Source organism: Haliotis rubra, unplaced genomic scaffold (assembly GCF_003918875.1).
Source record: "Haliotis rubra isolate DU_JTF1 unplaced genomic scaffold, ASM391887v1 Scf481, whole genome shotgun sequence".
Lineage (NCBI taxonomy): Eukaryota > Metazoa > Mollusca > Gastropoda > Lepetellida > Haliotidae > Haliotis > Haliotis rubra.
The window spans coordinates 510,825-524,082 of NW_025767170.1; the positions used below are offsets into that span (position 1 = coordinate 510,825).

The window sequence follows — 13,258 nt, forward strand, 5'->3', positions numbered from 1 at the left end:
CAATGACATCCGCATATTGGAGATATCATCAGAACGTGCTCTTAACTATAGAATCAATTGTCATTTGGGTGTACAGTTTCTCCTCTAGATGTTAATCAATAGTTGTATGACAAATACCATACTTCTAACACCAATGAATGTGTCATCTGACACATTTGCAGTTGATATTCATCGCACAGAATTTAATAAATATGATGCTGAAATGCTTGTCAAAATACTGAGAAAATGCAAACCTACTTACTATATTGTTATCTAAAGGATGTTGTCCACATGTTTACTGCGAGTGAGTGAGTGAGTGAGTTGGTTTTACACCACTAAAGCAACATCCCAGCTATATCACAGCAGAGGACTCCAGAAACGCCCTTTACACACTGTACCATGTCAGGAACAGAAACCAGACGATCAAGATGATCAGCAAAACTTTAACCACTAGGCTACCCATCTGCACCTAGTCTTCCAAAGAAAAGGCATTATTGCTCTCATCAACACATGATGACCATGGGTAGATTCCTCAAATTAAAAATTGACTTCTTTTGATAAAGAAAAGAAGCATCATAAGTATAAAATCATTACACCATAATTTTAATGCCACTGGTTTTGTAATGGAGAAGGATCACCATGCACTTGATATATTTGCGATTAAAGCACCATTCAAGACATAGGACTGGTTATTATTGGAATCAATTTTTCCACACAAGATCGCCGTACCGAAAAGTGTTAATGACAACATCTCCTACAACTACATACCAGCTACGAAGGTTGCTGGTATAGATCGGGTCCCTTGATAGAGGGAATTATACGTGGCAGAAACATTTTCACCACTCGAGTTCAAAGGAGGGGAGCTGCAGCACCTTACATTACTTTGCAGTATCTCTCCATTCCCCACTCTCCAATCAACAAGCAATTAATAGCTAGCATTAAAGGGGTTAAACCCAAATTAAACCCTAGAGAGGAAGGATTTCCATAAATTACACCTTTGAGGTTGCAACCTGCTGGAAGCTTGTATTTACCAGGGGTCTGCTGGCATGGAGTGTTTGTCCTCAGCGTACGTCTGCTCCTATTGTACGTCTGCTCCCGCTCAGATCGATACTTCTTCCAGTATATGCTATGCCCATGCTTTGCAGCCAAGACCTGCCATCAATACATGGCATCCTTCAATCAAATCTCTACAGGAGCATGTCCAGGAATGTCAGCCCACCTTGGAACCCAGCAAGAGTTTCTGTATGGAGTGAAGGAGGAGGAAGCAGCGATGGTGTTCAACTGGGAGGGAATCCATACAAACGATACTACTCAGAAGCGGACCCTGATCAATCAAAACTCACCACTGGCAACATGTTGCGTTCGTCATACCTTAAAACTGGCTTGATTAAATCTGGTATCATGGAGTGGATTTTCTTTCTGAAGGCTGGGTCACCTATTCTTGTGTTACTGTCAGACATGCATGGGTTGCTGGAGGCCAATTCTTATGACAAGTTTCGGCTGCTGAAGGCCATGGGTTCCGAAGACCCATTCTGCAAGTATCGGCTGCTGAAGGCCATGGGTTCCTGAAGACCAATTCTCATGACAAGCATGGGTTCCTGAAGACCAATTCTCATGACAAGCATGGGTTCCTGAAGACCAATTCTCATGACAAGCATGGGTTCCTGAAGACCAATTCTCATGACAAGCATGGGTTCCTGAAGACCAATTCTCATGACAAGCATGGGTTCCTGAAGACCAATTCTCATGACAAGCATGGGTGCTGAAGACCAATTCTCATGACAAGCATGGGTTCCTGAAGACCAATTCTCATGACAAGCATGGGCTGCTGAAGGCCAATTCTCATGACAAGCATGGGTTCCTGAAGACCACCTCGTGACAAGCATGGGTTCCTGAAAGACTGGGCTGCTGATTCTCATGACAAGCATGGGTTCCTGAAAGGGAAATGACAAGCATGGGTTGCATGAAAGACTAATCCTAGCCTGGATTTTCATGGGGAAAACAAGTGTAAACATCCAGTGGCTTCACTTAAAATGGAATCTGGGAGGGACTGAATGTTCTGCTAACCTATTTAACATGTTGTCCGATTGTTTGTAGTATGCATCTGGTTCTGTTTGTCCTGGTCGACCAACAACACAACTGATTGTCAGAACTATGCAACAACATTATATATCAACACATCACCAATAGATCATCACTCAACACATGAGTGAACATCACTCATACACACCAGGGAATAATCAGTCTTGATCATCCATTTAAGTGTGTCCTGATTAACAAGTGTCCAGTTTAGCAGCCATAAGTATTCATCAGTGTCTCTATAATCCTACACTGATGTTCAGACTGTATTCAGTTGGAAGGTGACCCTATGAACAAGTGTCCAGTTTAGCAGCCATAAGTATTCATCAGTGTCTCTATAATCCTACACTGATGTTCAGACTGTGTTCAGTTGGAAGGTGACCCTATGAACAAGTGTCCAGTTTAGCAGCCATAAGTATTCATCAGTTGTTCAGACTGTATTCAGTTGGAAGGTGACCCTATGAACAAGTGTCCAGTTTAGCAGCCATAAGTATTCATCAGTGTCTCTATAATCCTTTACTGATGTTCAGACTGTGTTCAGTTGGAAGGTGACCCTATGAACAAGTGTCCAGGGTCACAATCCACAAAAGTTCATAGCACTACGACATTCATAAGCCTATGATCAACAATAGAATTACAACAGGTTGTAACGTTATAGACGCTTTATGGATCAGGACCCAGTTTAGCAGCCATAAGTATTCATCAGTGTCTCTATAATCCTATACTGATGTTCAGATGTGTTCAGTGGGAAAGTGTCTGGATTAACAGGGCCCAGTGTAGCTAGGTTTTACACTGATGATTCACGTACTTTATTTTCTTTGTGATCAACAGTCATCTACGCAAACTAGCATCAAATATTTAAAAACAGATCCTGAAAGTACTTGCAAATCCTCACCAGATTACTCAAGTTACCTTCTCATATAGCAGAAACATGATTTTCCTACATTTACTTCGAGTTGGTTTCAACGCTTAATAATGCATAAGGAACCAAAACGCTTTTTAACTGTACATAAATAACAGTGAATTTGTTATTTTAGACACCACAGTATATTCATTTATGATCTTCATCATTTGTAAAACAGACCTTACCCGTACTTTATAAATTGTGGATGTTTAAAAAAACAACTTTTTCTCATGCAACAACACACCCTTTAATCTGGGTTTAACATTTCCAATGTGAACATGATACCATGAAATACTCTTCATTTAGCATGTGTGCACAAACAAAGAAATGTTATCACCGCTATCTGCATGATATCATGTAACTCAAACCTAGGATAAGTGTTGCACACCAGATCATTCCTTATCTGTAAGTGTTGGTATCAATAATAGAACAGTATAGACAGCAAAGTGATGCACACTTACTGAAATAGATCATATTCTGTGAACGCTATTCAGCAAACTGCACTTGCCCAGACACAGTTATCAATTATTTGTCCTAATACGCTAAAGCTGTTCAATATTATGTAAATAAATTCTATAGAGAATCCCCATGGTGAAGTGAAAATAATAAAGAATTCTTACAATATTCTCTATTACATTGTGTCCAGTCAACTGTCCTTTTTTGTATCGAAGATCATCCAGTGTCGGTTTCCTGGTATGAGATTTGACACATGAAAGGGGATGATTGCATCCAGGACAAGCCAAGTGGAGCATGGGTCTTTTGTCTAGATGATATCATTTGTCCACAAAGCATCTGCTTGCATGCAAAGTGGTTGTGACTGTGTCATGTTGAAACTGTATAGGCATATCCTTGGTGACTAGTTATATCATGGTATGTCAGTTTCATGTCGCAGAAAGTTCTGTGATGCAGGGAAGTTTCACGAAACCTAGGTGGCTGGTCAGGTGACACTGCATGGGGTCCAATGATATATTATGAATATTGCTGCACTTGTATAGTGTTTGTGTGGCTGCGCTGTGTGTGTCGGGGAGGCTGCTTGTGTTTGTCCAGACATTTCTAGGTTTTATAGTGCTACTCCGAGATGCTAGGCTGCAGATTGACATGAACACCAAATTCAGACACTTTCTATTCACAGTCAACAGTCCATGTCTTATTCTCTTAACATGATCACCAGGGTAACAACAAGTACCATGTTAACACCCCGGATGGGGGATTGAACTGCCTATTGAATGTTGTACAGGTACTCTGTCCACTAGACTAAGGAGGCTGTGTATGCAGTGTCAATTATCACTGCACAATCAACACCATGAAGGATCATACCTGTGAAGGTCTGGGTTAGAATTGATCTTCAGTAACCCATGCTTGTCGTAAGAGGCAACTAAAGGGATCAGGGTGTCAGACTCGCTGACTTGGTTGACACATGTTATCGGTTCCCAATTGTGCAGATCAATGCTCATAGTGTTGATCATTGGATTGTCTGGTCCAGACTTGATTATTTACAGACCACCGCCATATAGCTGGAATATTGCTGAGTGCGGCGTAAAACTAAACTCACTCACTCACTCACTATGAAGGATCAGGAGATGTGTAAGTAATACAGTATCAATACATTTTATATTGTGAAATGAAAATAGAATGATAGATCTTTGGTAGGGTGCAATAAAAGTAATTACACTAGAAAAATTAAATGGTAGAACTCAACCTTCATTCTAAAATTAAAATCTTTATGACGACTGAACAGTCTATGACCAAAAAAAATACAAAAATATTCCATTTTTTGCAGAGTGAAGAGAGCAAGCACAGTAATTTGCATGGCTGAATGGTGGTGAAAGCTTGCTACAGAACGTTACAGAGGATGCCTGCATTGAGGCTGGGGCAAAACAACCAATTCCTATTCAGAGACGGGGGAACACGCACAGGCTCTTGTGTTTGCTATTTGGTGAGGAGCGACTCCCTGGGTTTAATCTTTGTTGCTTGCGGCACGCGATTCTTTGATCAATGGGGTGGTGTGCCGAGGGGACCTGGGGCCTTGCGACGATCTCAAAGGCAGACGCATCGACGAAAGCACATCTTCAGATGAAGATTCGCTTCCTCCATTTCTTTGCAATATGTGGCCCGAGATAAATCGGAATATCTTTTACAGAAGGGGTGTTTTCTCATCAGGGTTCATTTCCCTGAAACCGTAGCAAATCACAATGTTGTGCTGTCTACCATGCTGGTGAACCAACAACAGCCAGTCTGGGGTCGCCTTCATTTGATAAATTTAATAATTTGATTTCACACATGAAGAGTCACAATAGCTAGGTATTAATTGCCGCAGGTTCACTTGCCATCTCTGACTGGAGTATGGAATGAGGCTCAACGCAAACAGAATTTGTTTTAACCGGACTGTGATCGATTGGTGGAAATTATCTCTTCGATGCAGCCATCTGTCTCCAAAGCCTCGTCAGGCCCGCAAGAAAGACGGAGCCTCCCAATTCCAGTTTGATCCTAATAAAGCAGTTTGCTCCAATAGCCTCCTGCTGCAAACTCTAAACAATAAGATGGCTTGCGAAAACAGGCGAAAACACAAAGTCAAGTCTTGTACCATTCAGACAGACATGGCCATTAGAAATACAGAAATCACAATCAAAAAGTTAATGGCGGGTCGTAAGAAGAGGGCAAACTAATACGGAGCTTGATTGAAGACCTTTGTTTGGGCAAACAAGGCAAAAATTCGGCAGAACATGGGCACGAGGAAGAAGCTTGATTGTATGATGGAATTTAATAATTTCTCCTTCTCTGATTGAACAATGCATTTTTTTAAAGGAGATGGACATGCACCCTTTGCAAACACCAATATTGTAGAGTTGAAAATCTTCACTCAGCCCTCGTCTTGGACTGTGAGCTCACTTCAAAAGTATTTTCAAAGATCTTTCAGTTTAAACGTTTGGACAGAGGCTTGATGGTGAATCATTACCTAATCAAGATTTTTCTTTCTGACTAGTCAAAGATCAATTCACCTTTGAACTGTGGCAAGATTTGAGAAAAAAATACAATTACGTTCTTTAAAATGCATTGGGTTCATGTCTTGATCAAGCCTGTAAAAATAAAGGTTTTTTTGGAAATCATTTTAAACATGCCAGCATTTTGGAGAGAAATGCACTAGTGAGTTGGTTAGGTTTGACAGTTATGGAAGAGTGTTTCAGTGTTTTCACACTTGTCAGAGGGGTACACAAAGTACACTGTGTGCCAGGTGGGACTCAACCCACAAGATTGAAGAATCTGTACTTTATTGAGAAAACATAATCCCAAGTAAAGCATGTTGCCGTATTTCAGTTGCCTGCTGTGTCTGCTCGATGTGGAAGGGAGGCCTGAAGTGATACACAATATGTACCGATTTGGTGAAACTCCTGAGCAAGATCCGAGGATCATAATTCGAAATGGTCACGGGATTCCGGCAAAACTAAGGTATGCAACCCTTCATGTCCAATTGTACCCGTGAAGGTCTGGGTTAGAATGAGCCTTCAGTAACCCATGCTTGTAAGAGGCGACTGACGGGATCGGGTGGTCAGGTTCCCAATTGTGCAGATCAATGTTCATGCTGTTGATCACTGGATTGTCTGGTCCAGACTAGATTATTTACAGACCGCTGCCATATAGCTGGAATATTGCTGAGTGCGGCGTAAAACTAAACTCACTCACTCACTCATGTCCAACTGTCACACCTTAGACAACTGAGCCTCTCTTGCCCCTGAACAAGTCAGGAATTTGTCAGTGAAATCATAGCAAGTTGACAACCAAATGTATTTTTCACCACCTTTACCATCCCATGTTTACTATCATCACATCTAAATAACTCCACACACATATACTGTCATCAGGACGAATTAAGTCAATTAGACTATCAGTCCCTAAATGTCAGTTTTAAATGTACACCACTGCAGTAACAGCGACACCACTCGTGATGTACAATTTTTATAAATAATCCCCATAACCTTTCAATCTGTCGTATCATCTGACATCAGACAAGTCATTCCAACATCAAAGCTCCATCTCCAAACTCCTGGGCCCCGTTTCACAAAGCTCTCGTAAGCCCAAGATCTCGTAACTTTTCTTGTAGCATTCGTACCTACTATACTGTAACTGTTGACTTACGATAGTCGTAGCGCTACGAGAGCTTTGTGAAACAGGGCCCTAGTATACAACTCATGACATGACGGAAACTGATGAAACGTTTAAACCATGAACTTAGTACTGCTGCCCTTCCTTCACTGGAGATGAAGCTATGTGTAGTTATATTGTTATTATTATTATAGGATATTTATATTACGCACATATCCACGCAGCTAGTACATGCTCAAGGCGCTACACAGTTATATATGTAGGTTGTATGTATGTATGTGTGTGTGTCCCAGTCTGTATGTCCAACTTACAGTGAGCCCTTCAATGTAGTGGTATATCTTGGATAGGGTACTAGGTGTGACGGAAAACAACAGTTCTTCTAAACCAGACATTGCCAGTGAACTGATTATGTAAAACCAATTGATCAATTTTCAATGTATTTCTCTATGGCATACAGGAACAGTTTGAGTGGGTGGGTATATCTTGGATAGGGTACTAGGTGTGACGGAAAACAACAGTTCTTCTAAACCAGACATTGCCAGTGAACTGATTATGTAAAACCAATTGATCAATTTTCAATGTATTTCTCTATGGCATACAGGAACAGTTTGAGTGGGTGGGTATATCTTGGATAGGGTACTAGGTGTGACGGAAAACAACAGTTCTTCTAAACCAGACATTGCCAGTGAACTGATTATGTAAAACCAATTGATCAATTTACAATGTATTTCTCTATGGCATACAGGAACAGTTTGAGTGGGTGGGTCTTCAGACTGCTGCATGACACACTTGTCTGTGTCAGATATATACTGATGGACTGAAATAAGGGAACAGTTTGAGTGGATGGGTCTTCAGACCGCAGCATGACACACTTGTCTGTGTCAGACATATACTGATGGACTGAAATAAGGGAACAGTTTGAGTGGATGGGTCTTCAGACCGCAGCATGACACACTTGTCTGTGTCAGACGTATACTGATGGACTGAAATAAGGGAACAGTTTGAGTGGGTGGGTCTTCAGACTGCAGCATGACATTGTCTGTGTCAGATGTCTGATACTGAAATAAGAAATACTGGCATGGACAGTTTGAATAAGGAACAGTTTGAGTGGGTGGGTCTTCAGACTTTGCATGACACACTTGTCTGTGTCAGATGTATACTGATGGACTGAAATAAGGGAACAGACTTCAGACCGCAGCATGACACACTTGTCTGTGTCAGATGTATACTGATGGACTGAAATAAGGGAACAGTTTGAGTGGGTTGGTCTTCAGACTGCAGCATGACACACTTGTCTGTGTCAGATATATACTGATGGACTGAAATAAGGGAACAGTTTGAGTGGGTTGGTCTTCAGACTGCAGCATGACACACTTGTCTGTGTCAGATATATACTGATGGACTGAAATAAGGGAACAGTTTGAGTGGGTGGGTCTTCAGACCACAGCATGACACACTTGTCTGTGTCAGATATATACTGATGGACTGAAATAAGGGAACAGTTTGAGTCATAGGGTTAGTGAGTGACTGATGTAAATGTTTTAGCTGTATTTTACGCAGGTTCTAACTTATCACTGATCTGAATAGTTTTCAGAATAACCCTTAATGAACCAATCATGACAGTTTTCATCATGAATAAATCTAATGGCAAAAAAAGCAATGTTTACAAGTTAAACCCTACTAATATCAGGATTAATGTTTTAAGCATAAAAATCACACCTTGTCATGTCCAAGTACCTGTCACGTAACAAACTCAGCCTCGTCTGATGTGTATTTCGCATCACTCATTTCAATGTAACAACCTGGGGAATGATAGATAATGGACACAGAAATCCCAGATTGTGTACGCGGGAATCAACAAGACAGAAAATGTAGCCAACAGACTGAAAGTCCTCATGTTGTTCATCTCCTGCCTGGAAGGAGCAGAAATAATTACAAATGATACATCGTATGTGCCTCTCATTGATTCTGTCGATGAACATGCTACTTGGACCCAGGGGAGGTATTTCAGTAAGCTGAAGATTATCACTGTAAACATGCAGGCCAAAAAACACCCCTCACTAGAAATCTTTGCTTGAGGTCTTCATTGTCAAGACTTCACATCTAATCATATAGAAGAAGAGTCTTAGGTAGACTTCCCCTGTCAGTGCTGGCATCAGAGGATATGTCAGTGTAAGAGAGTGTGAGGTTAGACTTTCAATACAATATGCACTGGACTGGTTAATGATAATACACTTGCAGTAATAACATTTCCTTCAGAGGGCAAAGTGTTCATGGCATGTTGACATTGTATCTAAATAAGGTTTGTACACATCAGGATAAAAAATTGTATCTTCTTGTGAAATTTTTTCATATTTTGTTCAGTTGAACATTTCAACTTTTGTATTTTTAGGTAAACATTTCATAAAAATTGATGATCCTAAAAATGAAATACCTTCTCTCATATAGTCTAGTGCAAATACAACTATAAAAGTTTTCTCAAGTTTTCTCATATTTAGTGGGAGCAATCTATCTTGATAAAAAGAACTAAAAAAACACTACTCAACTATGAATGTTTTATGACATTTTTTTCAAACAACGAAAAGTTACAAGAAAATATTGCATTGCTGCCATGAAAATATATTCCCTAATAAAAAGGGACAAAGTAGTTTCCCTTGCAGCACCCAGCTTACTTTAATGGCTGAATTAATAACAATTCTACTGGAATGGCAAACTATGCATATGATTTTAGATTTTACCAGATAAAAAAGTGCAATAAAAACATTTTATTACACTTGTTCCAGACTGTGACGTCACAATGTCATTGGCTGATGGTCAACAAATGTTTAATGTGTCCTGACCAGTCCAAAATCCAAGTACATGATTCCAAGTCCTCTGCTATTTTAATGACGACAAGATCCATGCTGAGGACAAATTGGAATTGGTTTTACATTTGATGTCTAGCGTTAGAAAAATGCCAAAAATGTCGTTTAAGATGTTGGACATAAAACATCGATATAAAAGCACCAATGTGTCGTCGCAGTTTGGGGTTGGTCTGTTGTTAGAACAAGGTAAAATCTGAAAGCAATTAATGGAAGCACCATTTATGATTCATGCATCTTCAAAGCTGTAACAGACCAAATTAAATTGTCTGTACACATAGCAATAGGACATGGTGTCCACATTAACTTTGGTGAGCAATTAAGTCACTTGGCGAGCATCTAAAAATCATAGGCAGCATTGCAAATTGTTCTCTTTTTTCAAGGAATTACAACCATGCCATGTTTTTAATATGTTCCCAGGAGATTGTGCCAGTCTTTGATACCAGTGGTTCATTATGCAAACACAATACCAAGCACTTGGTGAGTCAATACCATATCCTCATGTGGAACTTGTTACAGAGACACGCTGCCACTGGAATCAATTTGGCACATGCAGAACTAAGGCCACTGTACCAGGAAAGACATCAAAATGTTCAACTAAACAATGCATTTCTTACTCTGTTCAAAACCATCAGTGTGTACCTCGGAGAACGTTGACTTTGTGATACTGAAATGACACTTTTGTGAACATGGAAGAAATATCATTATCAAATATTTAAAGGATCAAGAGGTGTCTGCAACCAAATTCCGTTTTTAATCATCACCACAAGATGAAATTCTGGAAGGATCTGATTTGATGGCCACTTACTGCTCATAATTAGTGGCCATTTCAATGATGGCATTGACAAACCCGTCAGACCCAGGCCGAGATTGCTCCTTGAAACTACAGTCGGTTGTCACGGCTTCATTAACAGTGGGCTTTCAATTTTCAAATTCATTTTTTTTTAAAACATCAAATTAAGAAATGAAACTCATATCACTTTGATTTTTTCATTATTCAAGCAAACTGCCACACACCATAATTACATTTTGTTGTTAAAAGAAAGACGATTAGAAATGAAGGATCAGACGTATGTAAAGACACCTGCACACCCTCATGAATGAAATGGACTGCTCTGTCTTTGGAAAGTAAACGGCAATGAGATTGAAGATGCAAGGGTGGTGGGTTACATTCCACTCCACCGATCTTAATTGTTGATGTGTCTTTTGTTCCAATCTCTTTTGACAGTCCTCATTTTTCCATAGCGTGTGTCAAACTTTGAGTCACAAATCTGTTTTCAGATATTGACATTTGGCCGGGTGTTTTTGCATAAGCAGCTAAGAATTCATCCAGAAAAGTCAACTGCTTATTACAATACTGAAACAATACCATTTTCACCATACTTTCAGAAACTGTCCGATATCTACTCTGAATTCTTATATATTCCCATTTTCAATGGGAAAGCTTGTAGTTGTAGAATCAATCATAATGCCTGCTTGGAGACCCATCCCCCACTCCGATCTGTAACCAGTTTTTTAGACACGTCTGAAGTGTGAGCATATTCCATTGCTGAACCTATCGCCAACAGGGAAAATGGGCCTCGTGGTTGTCAACACATCAACAGTCACACGTCAATGCCAAAATTAGTTAAATTCTGCAATTGTGCCTTGTTAGAGGTCGCAGTGTGACGGAGGAAGGGGGCTGATTATGAGAAAGTGGTCGAGGTGCGACTAATGGTCAACCAGACTTTGCCTGAATTGAGGGCAAAGAATTGGCAAGGAAATCCAGCTATCATTAGTCTGCAGGCGAACAGTACACGACTACAAACTCCACAAAGGAAGCTGCCTTTGTAAACTGGTCCAACTGCCATTATGAATCCTGGTTCCTATCTCTTGAAAATTAGGCGAGACTCAATAAGCGAAGATTCTGTCTTTCAGTAAATCGGAATCCCATCGCATTGAGAATTGAATATAAGGGGCAGCAGTTCATTAGTGTCTTCATGCAAATATCAGGAATTCCTGACCTTCACAAATAAACCCTCTTTGATGTGGTTCCATTAGGTTCTGTGAGCTGACTGTTGGTACTCATTTGCAGGAATCCAAATTGTGTAGGTTGTGTACTCGTCGATGAAAGCAGTAAACCAGCATCTGCATGTACCATATTGATCTTATACTTTGGATGACGAAACCCTTATGCGTTTGAACAGGTTCACTAAGAGGAATACACACTGAAAGTAATCACTGCTTTGAAGACCTGGGATTATATTCATTTCTATAATTCAAAATGTAAAGGCACAATTATTTGAAATGACTATAATTACTTTTGAATTGTGATGATAAACAGGGCAACCTTGCTCATAACATTTTAATTTTTCAATTTAATTTGAAATAACCATCATGACATTTGACTTTCGATGATAAACAGGACACCGTTTTTAATGACACACTGTTTTATCCCTTTAATTAAAATCATTTCAAGTTAAAGCCTCCTTGCTAAGTGACTTTGAGAACCAGCAATTTAAGTAAACAACCAACAAAACACTGTGTTTGAACAAAAACAAAACCCTTTTTAAAAGATAAACACAATTCAAAAACCACATATCGAACAATACCAAATTCCAATGAAGGCTAATGTTATCCTTGGTGGTGATAATAAGAACTTAACTCATCATCAATAAACAGACAATATTTCCTGTTTCAAGAAATGACAATGGGCAAGATTTTTGTTGAGGCCATTACGGAAACAAGAGGATGGCTACCATTGTAAGCCAAACGAAAGACAGCAAATAATTAAGTAAATCTCGCAAACACATCAGAGATAATCCCGCTGTTTCTCTCAAAAGCTGTAGTGAGACTGGGGCGACTGTTTTGCTCAAGTGGCCATGCTGCCCGAGGCCATGATGCGATCCTCCCAAAGCACAATGCAGAGTCTCATGCGCAATTGGTCGTCCCCACGTGGCCGAGGTGAATGGCGATGTAATTAGATTTTAAGATGGTGAAGGGAAAGGCCAGAGGACCTTGTTACCGTCACCTATTTGTGGGTGCAAAGCTAGTTACAGGATAGGCATCCCTCGAGATAGATGCCTGCGTTGTGTAATTGTAAAGCGATCTCGTAACCACGGCTGCAGTCTTAAACTGCAGTTATGATGTACATATAGATGGAAAGCTAGGCAGAATGTGACATCAAACGACCTTCTATCGACAAGAGACAAGTTCTTTCACAGTGTTTCAAGTCCCTTGTGTGCCAGAAGAGTTTTTGAGTGGATTCTAAGAGTTGTTGTCTTTAGAGTTTAAACTTCTCCGGTTGCAAGATAAGGAATCATTCAGAAATATGGCTATAATAAACCTGTTTATA

General features: G+C 40.0%; 1 long non-coding RNA gene and 1 pseudogene across 1 annotated transcript in view; one reads left to right on the top strand and one right to left on the bottom strand.

Annotated features, from left to right (window-relative positions):
• LOC124291091 overlaps window positions 1-10,992 on the top strand; it is a 107,695-nt gene extending 96,703 nt beyond the window's left edge. The window contains exons 3-5 of the long non-coding RNA XR_006902139.1: window positions 4,743-4,898; window positions 6,278-6,409; window positions 10,345-10,992. This is a non-coding gene — a long non-coding RNA (uncharacterized LOC124291091). The remainder of the gene's footprint in view (window positions 1-4,742; window positions 4,899-6,277; window positions 6,410-10,344) is intronic.
• Window positions 1-13,258, bottom strand: part of LOC124291090 — a 122,247-nt pseudogene that overhangs the window by 93,887 nt on the left and 15,102 nt on the right.